We start from the raw sequence: 7,897 nt of genomic DNA on the forward strand, positions 1-7,897 counted from the left end.
CCCCTGCTTGCATGCAGTGACGAGGGTCGCGCTCACACGACGTGGGCCATTGCGGCCTATATCAGCGCGTGCACCAACAGAGCGTGAGCGCACACAGGGCCTAGTCAAAAGTTTTAAAGAACCAGCCACCCATTTTGTAGTTCAGAATCGCCGGCCCACCGGAATCTGCCCGCCTCAGCAGATTAGCAATCCGGGCCTGAGTCTAACCCCACTAAAGGAAGTTTTATGCAACCATGAGGCCAGGTTTTGGGTGGGGGATGGCTAAAGCTCTTTTCAGATCAGTGGCCCTTTTTGCCAGCCTCCCGGTTTGTCGTAGACACTCTCCCAGGGGCTCAAGCTACTTTTTTAATCCAACTCGGCAAGAAGAATGGTAGAAACACAAGTAGGTATAGAGAAAGTTCAGAAGCTTTTAGAAAAACTGGTACTAGTAAAAGTACCAGAATCAATCAGTATTCAGGTTTGAGAGTCCTCAGTAGTTGATACCTTTTTAATGGCTAACTGAAAAGATGGTAACACATTGCAAGCTTTAGAGACTACTCAGGTCTCTTCATCAGGCTAGACTAATACAAAATCTGAAGTCACATATTTATGCACAATACAGCCTAGAAAAAATGCAATAAATAAGACAAGTGACGTGAAGCAGAACTATCAATATGGGAGAGGGAGACGCGGTACAAAGATATACATCTTTCCTGTATCAGAATCGATCAGGATTTTACAGCAATCTCTTTGTTAAAAAAATAAAACAAAACGATGGTTTGCACAGAACTATCATCAATCTGAAAGTTTTAAGTTACCATTTGAAACCCAAAATATTCATAATGGAAATCCTAAAATTCACCATAAAGCTTATTGTACAGTTGTGGCCAAAAGTATTGACACCCCTGCAATTCTGTCAGATAATACTCAGTTTCTTCCTGAAAATGATTGCAAACACAAATTCTTTGGTATTATTATCTTCATTTAATTTGTCTTAAATGAAAAAACACAAAAAGAATTGTCCTAAAGCCAAATTGGATATAATTCCACACCAAACATAAAAAAAGAGGGTGGACAAAAGTATTGGCACTGTTCGAAAAATCATGTGATGCTTCTCTAATTTGTGTAATTAACAGCACCTGTAACTTACCTGTGGCACCTAACAGGTGTTGGCAATAACTAAATCACACTTGCAGCCAGTTGACATGGATTAAAGTTGACTCAACCTCTGTCCTGTGTCCTTGTGTGTACCACATTGAGCATGGAGAAAAGAAAGAAGACCAAAGAACTGTCTGAGGACTTGAGAAACCAAATTGTGAGGAAGCATGAGCAATCTCAAGGCTACAAGTCCATCTCCAAAGACCTGAATGTTCCTGTGTCTACCGTGCGCAGTGTCATCAAGAAGGTTAAAGCCCATGGCACTGTGGCTAACCTCCCTAGATGTGGACGGAAAAGAAAAATTGACAAGAGATTTCAACGCAAGATTGTGCGGATGTTGGATAAAGAACCTCGACTAACATCCAAACAAGTTCAAGCTGCCCTGCAGTCCGAGGGTACAACAGTGTGAACCCGTACTATCCGTCGGAATGAAAAGGGACTGTATGGTAGGAGACCCAGGAAGACCCCACTTCTTACCCCGAGACATAAAAAAGCCAGGCTGGAGTTTGCCAAAACTTACCTGAAAAAGCCTAAAACGTTTTGGAAGAATGTTCTCTGGTCAGATGAGACAAAAGTAGAGCTTTTTGGGCAAAGGCATCAACATAGAGTTTACAGGAGAAAAAAAGAGGCATTCAAAGAAAAAAAACACGGTCCCTACAGTCAAACATGGCGGAGGTTCCCTGATGTTTTGGGGTTGCTTTGCTGCCTTTGGCACTGGACTGCTTGACCGTGTGCATGGCATTATGAAGTCTGAAGACTACCAACAAATTTTGCAGCATAATGTAGGGCCCAGTGTGAGAAAGCTGGGTCTCCCTCAGAGGTCATGGGTCTTCCAGCAGGACAATGACCCAAAACACACTTCAAAAAGCACTAGAAAATGGTTTGAGAGAAAGCACTGGAGACTTCTAAGGTGGCCTGCAATGAGTCCAGACCTGAATCCCATAGAACACCTGTGGAGAGATCTAAAAATGGCAGTTTGGAGAAGGCACCCTTCAAATATCAGGGACCTGGAGCAGTTTGCCAAAGAAGAATGATCTAAAATTCCAGCAGAGCATTGTAAGAAACTCATTGATGGTAACCGGAAGCGGTTGGTCACAGTTATTTTGGCTAAAGGTTGTGCAACCAAGTATTAGGCTGAGGGTGCCAATACTTTTGTCTGACCCATTTTTGGAGTTTTGTGTGAAATGATCAATGTTTTGCTTTTTGCTTCATTCTCTATTGTGTTTTTTCATTTAAGACAAATTAAGTGAAGATAATACCAAATAATTTGTGATTGCAATTATTTTCAGGAAGAAACTGAGTATTATCTGACAGAATTGCAGGGGTGTCAATACTTTTGGCCACAACTGTACCTATTTTGTTTCATAGCAGTGATAGACCGGAAGGATGCGTCCAGACCATCAGAAATTCCTCAGAGTAGCGGTAAAGATCAGAGAAAACTTGCTCCATCTGCATTACCCAATGTTTTTCTTTTGGGGGTTCCATAGCACCCAGGATTTTCACTAAGACTGTTCCTGAAATGTCTTCTTGCAGAAGAGAAAAAGGCATTTTGCTAGTGCCTAACCTGGATGATTTCCTAATAAAGGAGATTTGAAGGAAAACTACAAAAGCAGTCAATTGGGTCCTAGCTATCTTGTCAGTGCTTGGTTTATTAGTGAGCAAAAGGTAAGTCAAAGTTGAGACTTCTACAGGTTCAGATTTTTCTAGGGATTTGTCTGGGTTCAAACCATCAACGTTGTTTACAGGAGAAGGTTTTGAAAAAGAGATACGAAATCCTGAAAGTTCAGACTAATCGGGAGTAATATTCCAATTAGTCTCACTAACAAATTCATTCAAGACTCTGTCATTGGAATTTTATAATAGCGTTCGGGGGCCGTATAAAATTATTAATAATGATGAGCGAGTATTCTTGTTGCTCGGGTTTTCTCTGAGTATTTTGGCGTGCTCGAAAATTTAGTTTCTGACGACGCATTTGCATGATTTGCGGACAGGCTGAATACATGTGGGGATTCCTTAACAAACAGGCATTCCTCATATGTATTCAGGCTGTCCAGTCCAGCAGCCATAAATCATGCAGCTGAGGCGACGAAAACTAAATCTCCGAGCGCGCCAAAATACTCAGAGGACATCCGAGCATGCTCAGGAAAGCCCGAGCAACGAGTATACTCGCTCATCACTCTTTAATAACTGTCTTAAACATTAGTAAGCTGGTATCCAAGGTAAACAGCGGGTATCTAAATATCTTGGATACCAGCTCCCAGCGTCGCTGATCGTTGGTCTCTCGCTGTCACATGTAGCGATACGCGCTGGCTAGCGGGAGACCAACGATCAAAAAATGGCCCAGGACATTCGAGCACGATCAGCGATACCCGGGGGGGGGGGGCTGGTCGCTGATGCATGTCACACACAGCGATGTCGCTGGCGAGATCTCTGTGGCGTCACAAAATCAGCGATCTTGCTGTGTGTGACGGGGCCTTTAGAGTTCATTTCCTCCCAGCAGTGGGGTTTTATATGCAGGAGCCAGGCAGGTTCAGAACGCTACTAACCTGCTGATTAAGGTAACCCCATTTCTGGGGCCTGAGGTATACAGCACAAGGGGGGTACATGGAGCCTGTGGTATACAGCACATGGAGGGTACATGGAGCCTGAGGTATACAGCACATGGGGAGTACATGGAGCCTGAGGTATACAGCACATGGGGAGTACATGGAGCCTGAGGTATACAGCACATGGGGAGTACATGGAGCCTGAGGTATACAGCACATGGGGGGTACATGGAGCCTGAGGTATACAGCACATGGGGGGTACATGGAGCCTGAGGTATACAGCACATGGGGGGGGGTACATGGAGCCTGAGGTATACAGCACATGGGGGGTACATGGAGCCTGAGGTATACAGCACATGGGGGTACATGGAGCCTGAGGTATACAGCACATGGGGGGTACATGGATCCTGTGGTATACAGCACAATTGGGGGTAAATGGATCCTGTGGTATACAGCACAATTGGGGGTAAATGGAGCCTGTGGTATACATCACAATGGGGGGTAAATGGAGCCTGTGGTATACATCACAATGGGGGGTAAATGGAGCCTGAGATATACAGCACATGGGTGGTACATGGGGCCTGAAGTATACAGCACATGGGGGTACATGGAGCCTGAGGTATACAACACATGGGTGGTACATGGGGCCTGAAGTATACAGCACATGGGGGTACATGGAGCCTGAGGTATTGTGATTACCTTGCACACTGCAGCCGCACAGGACATGACACTTTCAGCTCTGCTATCTCGCTGAGCAGTGGATGGAGCAGGGGAGGGCAGCGACTCCTGTCAGGGTTGGTTCCTGTGCGCGGAGTCCGGTGTCTCCCTGGTGCAGGCTCGCTGACAATGCAGCCCCCTTGTCTATTGCTGCAGCAGGATTATAACTCTCCCTCTCCTGGAGCCGCACAGCAGTAGTCTCCCGAGTCCCCACTGATGGGAAAAGCGTGGCAAGATACCACATGCAATTCTTAAAGGGCCCGCGGCCTAACAAAAGGGAAAGTGGGGAAAGTGGCTGCGGGCCGCACAAAATGATATGGCGGGCTGTATACGGCCCACGGGCCGGACGTTCCCCACCCCTGATCTAGACCATAAAATCCAGTTATCTGCACATGTTTAAGACTCTCTAATCTGGTGCTTGGACAAAAAAAACTCCTGAGAGGAGTTCCATGGACAGTTCAAAATCTGTTGGTAATTAACACTGATGTGAGTGCAGAGGGATGGGGAGCCCACCTACATTTTGTACTGGCACCTTAGGGGTTCTACCAGGAGCTTTGTACAGTGCCTGAAAGTAGTTCCTGATAACATTTAGGTTATTTGGCGTAATCAGAAGAAATTGCCCAACAAACTGCAAGGTCCATTTTTTTCTCGTTAGCCCTTGTAAAAATTAAAAATTTGGGGCCAAAACAACATTTTTCTGGGAGGCACATGTGTCAACATTCTCACTATAGCCCTAGATGAATTAATGGAGAGGTGTAGTTAGCAAAATTATGTCACTTATGGGGGGTTTCTGCTTTTCTGGCACCTCAGGGTATCTGCCAATGTGACATGGCACCATTAAACCATTCCAGCAAAATCTAAATTCTAATATGGCACTTCTTCCCTTCTGAGCTTTGTACTGTGCATCGTAAGTAGTTTTCAACCACATATGGGTATATCGGTGTACTCAGGAGAAATTGCACAAAAACTCGATGAAACATTTTCTCCTTTTACCCTTGTGAAAATAAAAAATTTGAGGTTAAAAGAACATCTTTATGGGAAAAATGTTTTTTTTTCTTTTTCATGGTTCTGTGTTATAAGTTATAAACCTAGCACTCAACTTTAGGATATTCAGAATAATATTTATTGTAGTATGTAAAAAAACGTTTTGGTCAAATTTTGACCTTCAGTTACTACAAAATCAAATGCATAGACATAGGAGATAAATAAACATAAAAAACATGAAAAAATCCAATTAACAAAAAATGAACAGAAACAAGGTATGTACATAGGATATGGTCATACATACAAACATATAGCAACATCATTAAATGCAGTCAAACCTAACCAGAAACCGCGCTCAATCAACCCTAGGACTGATAACAAGAGGAGGAAAAGAAAGGTAAGTATCCCCAATGGGGAATGTGACGTACCGTACTGTACCAAATACGTGGTAATAGGTATTAAACCTATTGTGAAGATTCATGTGCTCTTAATCTGTTGAAGAGAGGATTAATAAGAGAGTGAGTCTCAGTAGTGGCAGGTAGAGGGTGCAGTTATGGCATCTGAATACTACTCACTGGGGTGGTCCGTCCCACTGCCTGTTGTAGTATGCTAGAATACATATATGGGGCCATGAGTAAGATGAGCAAAAAGATATGCATATACCACTGTGTGTAACCACATAGAGACGCTAGGTTACCTTATAGAGGCCAGTAGATGAGGCAACATATGCACGTATGCTGTTTACTGGGGAGATCCGTCCCACAGCCTGTTAAAGATTATGCAAAAAAGGGGCTGTTCCTAAAGTAGCAGAGAGAGAATCTGCATACCACGATATATAACTATAAAAGTATATGGAGGGGTATTTTGTTACCTTAATAAAAAAATTTTTATTTTTTTCCCGTTGGGGCTAGGGTTTGGGTTGGGGCTATTGTTAGGGTTGAGGCTATGCTTATTGCTAGGGTTGGGGATAGAGTTAGGTTTGTGGTGTTGGGGTTAGGGTTGGAGTTAGAATTGGGGGTTTTCCACTGTTTACGTACATCAGGGGGTCTCCAAATACGACATGGTGCCAGCCGTGGATTCCAGACAATTTTGCGTTCAAAAAGTCAAACGGTGCTCCCTCCCTTCTGAGCCCTGCCATGCGCTCAAACAGTGGATTTTCCCCAGTACATCGGTGTACTCTGGAGAAATTGCACAACAAATTTTGTAGTCCATTTTCTCCTGATACCCTTGTGAAAATAAAGTTTGGTTCCAAAGTAAATTTTTTGTGAAAAAAAGTAAAATGTTCATTTTTTCTTTCCACATTGCATTAGTTCTCGTGAAGCACCTGAAGGGTTACTAAAATTCTTGAACGTGAGGGGTGGAGTTTTTAGAATGGTGTCATGGTGTCACTTTGGGGTATTTTCTGTTATATTGACCCCCCAAACTCACTTCAAATGTGAGGTTATCCCCCAAAAAATTGGTTTGTAAATTTCGTTGGAAAAATGAGAAATCGCTGGTCAACTTTTAACCCTTTTAACGTCCTAACGAAAAAAAAATTCCAAAATTGTGCTGATGTCAAGTAGACATGTGGGAAATGTTATTTATTCACGATTTGTGTGATATGACTCTGATTTAAGGGCACAAAAATTAAAAGTTTGAAAATTGCAACATTTTCACCAAATTTGTTTTTTCATATCAAAGAAATGTTACCACTAACATGAAGTACAATATGTCATGAAAAAACAGTCTCAGAATTAAAGGGATCCTTTGAAGCATTCCAGAAATATAACCTCATAAATTGATAATGACCAAGCCAATTTTTACAATTCTTACCAAATTGGCTCTGTCAATAAGGGGTTAACCCTTCTAACTTCCTAACAAAATTTTTTTTTCAAAAATTGTGCTGCTGTAAGCTAGATATTTGGTAAATGTTATGTATTAACTATTTTTTTGTGATTTAACTGGTTTTTAGGCATAATAATTCAAAGTTTGAAAATTGTGAATTTTTCAACATTTTCACCAAATTTCCCATATTTTCATAAATAAACGCAAGTTATATCAAACAAATGTTACAATATGTCACGAAAAAACAGTCTTAGAATCAGTGGGATCCGTTGAAGCATTCGAGTTATTACCTCATAAAGTCAAACTGGTCAGATTTAATAAAAAAAAAAAAAAGGCTCAGTCATCAACCTACAAAGTTGCTTGGTACTTGGAAAGGGAATATGTGTGTGTATGTATAGAAATCAACTATATATTCTTAGTTCCAAGTAGATTTGCTGGTGTCTCTAACGAAAAAAACAAAAAAAAACCAAGGCACAAAACACAAATATCCTGAAATAAAAAATAAATTGCAAAAGGTAGTAATAATAATAAGGGTATTTAGTAAACATAACTTTGATCAAAAGAATGCACAAGCCATCCCGCCACATCAAGGCAACCCATGTGGGACAGTCCTAACTCTTGTATTAAAACCTTTCCACTTTCAAGTGACGTAAATGTGAACAAGGACCGAGGGACAAGAGTTAGGACTG

Source organism: Dendrobates tinctorius, unplaced genomic scaffold (assembly GCF_039654945.1).
Source record: "Dendrobates tinctorius isolate UK_male_01 unplaced genomic scaffold, ASM3965494v1 ptg000026l, whole genome shotgun sequence".
Taxonomy (NCBI): Eukaryota; Metazoa; Chordata; class Amphibia; order Anura; family Dendrobatidae; genus Dendrobates; species Dendrobates tinctorius.